The sequence below is a fragment of the Mus musculus genome, chromosome 5 (genome assembly GCF_000001635.26).
Source record: "Mus musculus strain C57BL/6J chromosome 5, GRCm38.p6 C57BL/6J".
NCBI lineage: Eukaryota > Metazoa > Chordata > Mammalia > Rodentia > Muridae > Mus > Mus musculus.
In genome coordinates this window covers 37,890,017-37,898,187 of record NC_000071.6, presented here as the reverse complement: position 1 = coordinate 37,898,187, position 8,171 = coordinate 37,890,017, and the positions used below count along the sequence as shown (strand labels likewise).

Genomic DNA, 8,171 nt, shown 5'->3' with positions numbered 1-8,171 from the left:
TCAGCCACCATGAAAGGCAGCAGATGGGGTTCGGAGCACCCCTGAGCATCACTACTGGGTGTGGAAACTGGCAGAAGCTGATGTTTGGAAGACAGCAATCCAGAGGCCCAGCTCTGCCACTTTAAAGTTCTGCCTAGTGCTGGGGACAAAACCAAACCAAACCAAAACTTTCCCTCTGTCAAATTTCAAGCCCAAAATTTACTGCACATACTTTTGGAGCCTTGTGTTTGATCCGCTTTTAATTAACTCATTTTGAAGCCTTCATACTTTCCTTCAAAATATTTTATTGGCATTTCATTAGCATTGTCTTCCCTGGGCAGGCGGCGATACAGCCAGGGAGGGTCACCCAGCAACATGGCTTGGCATTTGGACATGCTTTTGTTCCTGTCTCCCTGCCAGGCCTCTCTGGGGCCCATGCATTTACTGTTAAAATATTACAGAGGCCCACACCCGAACGACCATAATCCCTCCTGCTAGACTGTCTCTAATTGATTTAATTATTCATAATTGCTCAGCTGGGTTTGCGCATACTTGTGTATGATTATGGAGAGAGGGTGGGACCTTGCTGAGTGCTGGGTCCCCATCATGATTAGCAGGAGAATCATGGGAGACACTGGGGACTTCACATAGACACTGGGATAGCATGCTTAGAAACTTAAGATGGAAACTTAAGCCTTTGGCGTGGAAGTTTTAATGTGGTGCTCCCTACCCCCTGAATGTTTGCTTATAATGTTTGGAAAATTAGCATTCCTGGTGTCAATGAGGTTTAAAAACAAAAGGACAGAGAGCACAGAAATTGAGAAGAAAATAAGGATGCAAGACAAGGCAGATGCAAACAGAAGCTTTCTCCCTGTCCTCCCTTTAGCCCTGAGGCCATGTACCACAATCAGAGGGCTCACTAACCCTGTCCTGCCATAGAACCGAGGTGCTTTGGGAAGACAGAACCTGCTAGTAGTATCTGTGGGGACCTAAGGGGATGCCAGAGGATGCAGAAGCAAATTCCACCACCAGGAGACGAGATGTCATCAACAGAAAGGTCTCTAATTATTCTCATCCCAGTCTCCTTAATCAATTCAAGCCGAGTTAGTGATACGAGGTCGTGGGCTTCATGGGGCAACTTCCTGGTGGCTAATATTGAAGGTCATAAAAGAAGCAGACATGTTCTTGCTTCTTAACAGTCCCCAGGTCCCCTGTTGTCCCAGCCTCAACCCAGCTCACAAATGCCCTAGCTGCTTCTGATGGCTAAGAACATGGCAGGAGAAGATTCCAGAGGCTTCTGCAATGCTGGTTGTATGTAAAGGCTTTTGGTCCCCTCTCATCTGAACTTTCTGTCCAGCTGGGAAACTCCAGGAGACCTGGCAAGATAGAGGCCATGAGCTTCCTGGAGAAGAAAATGGGTCCTGGGAGCCAAAGGACTGGGAGTGAGGGTCTGCTGTGGGGTGGGAGCATTGATTGCACAGTCCTAGGTCCTGGGGTCCAACGTCCTTCCACCTGTCTTGGGGTCTCAGGTGTGACTCTTGAGTACCTCAGCTTGGATCTGTGTTCGTGATGAAGGTCGAGGTTTTGGAAGCAGGTGAACTACAGACTGGAAGCAGGCCTAGAGAGGGGGAGGGGCGGCGAAGAAGCCAAGGGAGGCAGTGAGCTTCCACATTCTGAATCATCTCAGTCCTTGGTGACCCTACAGAGAAACATTTTTCAAGTCACAGATTCAATAAACTCATGTGGAGTTAGTAAATGAACCTCTAGGCTATGCCTGGGGAAACAGAGGCTGGGAGAACCAAGGGGACCAGGACCCTGGCATCTTCTCCTCCTCCCACGAGGGAGGCTCTAGACAGAGCTGTTTTAATCTGAAGAAAATCCTAAAATAGCCCTGAAGATGATGAGTGGATATTAGCTTAAATTCACCCTCGGGGTGACTCACAGGGCCTTTTTTAACAAAAACACAGGCATGATTTTTAGACGCTAACCAATGTTCCCTAGCGCCACAGACCTCCAGAACCTCGGGCAGTCTGCCGCCTCCTCTGCCAACAGAAGTGCCTTATCAGAAGGGTGTAATTACATGTATTTATACACATAGATTCTGAGGGGGGTAGGGGGGCTCCCAGGATGGCGCTGGAGCCAAGAAAAAAAATAGGGGAAAGAAAAGAAAAGAAAAAGGCTTCAAAAGTCCCGACAATGCACCATTCTTCACGCAACAAAGCCATTACAATAGGCAGCCTTTGATCTTGCCGGCTCCTGTTGCCAATTGTATTTTGTCACTGCTGGGCTGTCACCCGCGAGGGAACACTTTTGAATTAAGCAGTCCACAGCAATTTAGTTTGCACAGGCTTTGAAGTGCCACCATCAGTCAGACCAGGGCTAACTTTTTTCATTAAAAAATTTTCAACTTCTCTAAGGGGGCTTTTTGACTTTTTTTTTTTTTTCTAAGCCTGCCGGGGCAGTTAGATAAGTTGAGCCTCCAACCCGTGGCCCCCAGACATCAAAAGGCCTGGGCTGAGTCCTGCTGGAGGCAGCCATCATTAAACCCTAATGGAGTGCTTCATTAGGGTCGCTTCAAAGGCCGGGTTTACAGACTGGGAAACTGACTAATTTACACATTGTGGGAAAATTGCTACCAGCTCTGCCCACACCCCAGCGGGGGACAGACGCCCTCTTTCTCTGAGAGGTGGGAACTGCACACGCTGCCCTTTAATTACCAACCGGCCTTTTCAAGGCAGCCCCTGCCCTCAGGTTCTGTCCTAAAGTTCAGAGACCCTGACAGAGCCTGCAGCATCTGCCCACCACCCCTGGTCCTGTTTGTCTGTCTAGAAGCAGTGGGGGACAGACACCAAGTATAGGCTTTGGAATCAGATACTTCCAGAGGAGCTTGGTTGTCAATCTCAGCTCTGATCTGATCAGAAGACGACTTTGGGCAGGAGTGGATGCCATCTGAGCCTCAGTCCCCTCATCTGAAAAATGGGTAAGGATGATGCACTTCACATGGGTACTCTCAATAACACGATGCAAAAGGAAGTGTGGCGTTCATCCTTCTCATTTACCTTGGGAGTTCTGCCTTGGCTCTCTTTCTGTGACTGTTGATCCAGAACTGTCCCCAATGAGGCCCTTTGCCTCTGTGAAGCCAGGCTACTCTGTGTTCTGGGAACCCTTAGCCATGGCCTCCAGGACAGCACAGCCTCATGCTCATTCCCTGTGCTGTGTCCTTTGTCACAGAAACAGTTTGGAACAGGCAAAGTCAAGTATACTGTCTTTGGGACACTTCCCCATGAACCTGCAAATTGGGCCAGTTAGTTATACAGTGTGATGACCGGAGAGTCTGGTGGAGAGAGGTCTGGCTCTGCCCTCATGTGCTGGATGACACCAGCCACATTGCCTGCCTTCTTTGGGCAACAGAAGCCACCTAGACTTGAGAAGTGTAAGGGGTGGGGGGACAAATCTACCTACCCTGGAGCAGATGCCTGGAGTTCCTCTCCATCCCTGTACCACTGACATCACATGCAGGGTCTCAGGCCACTCCCACCAAGGAACCTGTTTAATCACCTGAGCCAGGTGATCTGGGTATTCCGGGACAGGGCTGAGGGACTCCACTCTAACCCCTACTCCCAAGCACCCAGTGATGGCTATTTCTCAAGCACAGTAATTTTGACTTCAGAAATCCAGATCTCGGAGTCTCACAACCTGGTCCCCTGCCTGTCGTTCAAAGGGAATCTCTGTGTTGTTCATATGGCGACGGCAGCGAGCTACTTACGCTTCCCAGTGAGAAGAAAAGGAAGCTTACAGACACCTGGCAACTACAGTACACAGGCCACCTGCTGGCATGCCCCAATCCCCATAGGTAACTGGTAGGTAACTGACCGTGTAAGAGAGGGAAAGGAGCTACCCAAGGCCACACAGCCCATACACGGCTCCTTGTGAGAATTCTCATCCCTACGCCCTCCGGGCTACACAGGGGAAGCCGGATGTCCTATTCCTACATGCCCCAGCCACTAGACTGGGTAGGAGGGGACCCCAGGGCGAGCTGTTTGCCTAGTCTTTTAGCACAGTCCCATCTCCCTCCCACTTTCTATTGGCTGATCTTCCTAATTACAGAGAAAAAAATTTCTATAGTCACTTCCTCTACTCAACCTTTCACTCGGGGGTGGGGGTGGGGGGTGGGGGAATTCACCTCCCACCCCTCAGTTCCCAGCCTCTCCGGGAAGCGCCCCGGCCGCAGGCAAGCATCGCTCGAACCACTTAGCAAACCGCAAATTTCAGAGGCCTCGGCACATCTGCGTTTTATCAGCTTTTTCCGGATAGTATTACCCCAAGCAATTGTCTGCAGATCGGCCGACAGCTGAGACGTTCAAGCGCTGAATTACGGAGAAAGGGCCGGAGATAAAGCCAAGCACATGTATCCCATCAAAGTAATGAAAGCAGCCTGCCGCCAGGCCGCTTCGCTGCCTCCTTCCGAGCCGCCCAGCCGCTCTGCAGGAAGGCTGATTAACCCTTGCGAGGTGGGGGAAGAAGACCAGGGGTCATTCAATACCCAGGCTAATCACAGACCCCAAAGACCGGAGGGGTGGGGTGAGGGGTGGGCCGGAAAGAACCGGCCGCTGCTGAGGGCCACTCTGACCTCAGGAGTGGCTGCTACGTTTTCTGTAGCGGGGTCTGGGGATAATAACTACAGCTCCCAGCACACCATGAAGAGAGGCTGACCGGTCACAGAGTGTAAACGAATAAATGACCTTGTGATCACGGGATCCCAGAGTCTCTACCTGGATAGAAGGCAATCCCAGAGCCGCTGAAGGCAAATGCCTGGTCTTTACTGTGGCTGTCATTTGCAAGAGCTGGTGACTAGTATTTTATGAGTACCTACTATGGTCAGAGTCCCTTCCTTCCCTTGCTTCCTGTGCCCCTCCCTTTAGCATTAGTATTTCCGGGCAAGAAGTGAGCATTATGATGTCCCCAACCCCTGCTCCCATGGGGATCCATGTCACTTAGGAATCTGTGTCCTACCCCTCACATCTCTCTACCCCACAATGGAACCTCTGGGACATAGGGTGTGCCCCACTCTTTCTATGCAGACCAACAGCCCTTTAGAAGGGCTGACACCCTCCCCGCCCAGTGCATGAGAGACTACCATTTTCCAAGGGACTCTTGTAACAGTGTGTCTGGTTGGTTTATGTAAGTGTGGCTTCTACCAGGCAAGTCCAAGGTCGTGCCCCGACTTAGTGGCACCTTGACTGCTGACCAATGAGCTCATGTTCCCACTCATATCTCATACATCTTTTCTTGCACCCTCTCTGCTTCCCCAGGGTCTTTTTCTTGTTTGGTGAGGTCTCTTTGAGTATTCCCAGTTTAGTCACTGCTCAGTTTACGACTTTGCAAAGATGGACTCATGCTGCCTCTTTACCTAGATTCCTCTGCACATCGTGCCCTTTGATCGGAATATGTATTTTATCCATTCATGGCATCTTGAGATAGGCTCTCCTAGGGTAGTCCATGCTGCGTCAAACTCACAATCCTTCTTCTGCCTCCCGGTGACTGTGGGCATATACCACCATGCCAGTCAAGAATTTTTGGTACAAATATGCCCTGTGCTTTTAGGGTGTTTTGTAGCAAACCAATCCTGGACAATGAGAGGCCTTCCTCACTGTTCCAATCTAAACCAAGAAATCCTCTGGAGCCCTAGGAGGGCTTTAGGGAAAGAGTCAGTTTTTACTAATGTGAACCATTTTCTGAGACAGTCTGTTGTTGGCTGAGTTGGACCTCAAGAATCCTCAAGAGGCTCCATCGGGATGGCCTCCCACAGGCAGGTACCACGGATCTGATGAATGCAGTCGGGTCGGTAGGTCGGGTTGGTCGCTGTCTTGCTTGGGAGGTTCATCTTCTGCAAGGGCTGCGTGGAGCTGACTGGCAGCACCCTGCAGTGGTGAGCTTTATGCTCTGTGAGTTTCACCTCCGTCAAAACAAAGCCAGGCTGCTTGGGATGTCCGAACTTCCCAGTGGTGTTTGTCTGGCTGTTGCACTGAGGACAAGACATCTGCTTCAGGATAGGCTGCCTGCTAAGCCCTTACTGAAAGGGTGGAGGTTCAGAGGGACATGGAGTTGGGTTGTTGAGGGAAAAGCTTATTCTTAGAAGAAGTAAGCTTAGTTAACACTGCAGGCAGACAGGCAGCAGCATGGTGAGAGCTCTGAAAAGAGGAAATCAAGGTGCCAGGTTGCAGGAAGCAGATTAGGTAAGGAGGGTGTGCAGCCACCAATACTGTCTTTGACCTGAATTCACTTATCCAGATGAGAGGCCCTGGCACTCCAAAGTGAGGCACTCTAGACTCACTGTGTCTCAGGTGCCTGAGGGAAAGGACTGCCCTACTGTGGCCTGAGCTGGGTGCTACTTACATTCATTCTTACATCTACTGCACTTTTGGCTCTCACAGGCCTCCTACTGCCAAGCTGTCTTTGAGACGGCCATTTTGCAGATGGGTATACTGAAGCCTTGAGAGATAGAGTGGAAAGATTGCCCAGGGCCCTGCAAGGAGGGCTGGAGTTAGGCGGTGAGGGTGGGCATGTCTCCCCAGAGTCCAGGGACTGGCATTGGGTGCGGGTTCTGTGTCATTCCGCTGCTGAGATGAGATGGACTCTGGAGGGAGTAGGATTTGAACACACCCTGTCAGGGCCAGAAGCCATGTCCTCATGTTCTCATGGAACCTGCCTCCAGCTTCACATGGTTTGAGGTGTCATTTTGGAAGTGGCCTGTGCCACCCACCCATAGGGTTTTGTTGGTGGTGGTGGTGGTGGTTTTTGTTTTTTTGTTTTGTTTTGTTTTGTTTTGTTTTGTTTTTGCAATTGCTGTTAAGGGAAGGACCAGGTCATGTCTACCTGGAGTGCCAGTCCCTAAAACTGGCCCAGCTGTCACTCACCTCTCCCTCTCATGTCAACTCTGCTACAGAGGGACAGCCCGTGGGTTCCTTTATAAATTCTATCAGTACCATGTAAGAGATGGCTAGATAGGATGAATCCTGAAGTAGCTTTAGGAATAGAAATCTAGGGGACTGTCCATGTCTACTACTGAACCTCAGATTCACAGAAGAGCCAAGTCTGGCAGAAGGAAACCCACTGACTCCTGTGCCACTGTCTCTGCGGCCACTAATGAAACTGCACTTGGTTCGCCAGCATCTCTCGGCAGGTACATGAGTCAGCACTGCACTTATGGCTTCGGGCAGCGAAGCTGACGTGGTCCTTGAAACCCACAGTTTCCTCCAAGTCTAAATATTTGTTTTTCCTTCCTGCGGGCACAATCGTTCTTGAGCCAAAATATATGGAGCTCACCCATAAAACCGGCATTCTGGAAGGAAGGACTGGGAGGAAGCCTGCTGACTGGCCAGCCGCCACCTGCCATGCTCTGCTGGATTCCAACAAGGCTCTGGAAAGCTCTGGCTTTGACAGGTGGGCACCCCAGCCCCGGAAAGGATCCTGCAGAGGATAACACGACAAGCGGAGACAAGAGCAGCAGCCAGACCTGATTGATCAGAGAGGTCAGACATGAGTTCCCTCTACCTGCCAGGGGCTTGAAGACAAGGGCTCCTGGTGTTCTGAAAACAGCAGGAACTGGGCTTGGGGGGCTCCACCCACTCCACTTGAGCTTTGAGCCCGGGAAGCTCCCTGCATGCACAAGCAATTTTTCCTAGATGGTGCACTTCTGTCTCTCAGTTAGTTGTCCTAGCTGGTAAATACAAATTTGTTTAAAGGAATACTTCCTGCACCAGAAGAGAAAAATGCTGCAGTGGGCATCCTTGGGACCAGTGGGATGCACGGATGAAGGCTATGGAGCCAGTGCTGATGTTCTCTAGTGGGGTTATATAAAAGAGCATCCTTGCTCTCAGGCAATAAGGGCAGAAGTGCTAGAGACTATCCTCCTATCTGCTACTGCCCCCAAACAGTTCAAATAGCAACAATGTATCATTGCTCATATAGAACTCAGTGAGCTGGGGTCTCTGAGGCTCAGTCAGGTGGCAGCCTGTGTTTGTGTGTGTGTGTGTGTGTGTGTGTGTGTGTGTGTGATTAGAGGCTTCAGTCATGTTGGGAGTGAACAGGCCATTGTGGGGCCACCTGGACCTCACCTTTATATGGTGAGTGTATCCCAGGAGGAGTAAACAAGAGCTGGCAGTTCTCTTAGAGCCAGGCCCAAGAACTGG

The 8,171-nt window shown here is 50.6% G+C and overlaps 1 long non-coding RNA gene across 1 annotated transcript; it reads right to left on the bottom strand.

Annotated features, from left to right (window-relative positions):
* Window positions 1-264: 264 nt before the first annotated feature.
* On the bottom strand, window positions 265-4,416 carry Gm20052 (predicted gene, 20052). Its single transcript, NR_153822.1, has 2 exons — window positions 4,300-4,416; window positions 265-1,678 (listed from the first exon to the last, which is right to left on the bottom strand). It is a non-coding gene; the product is annotated as a predicted gene, 20052 (long non-coding RNA).
* Between the last annotated feature and the right edge of the window lie 3,755 nt (window positions 4,417-8,171).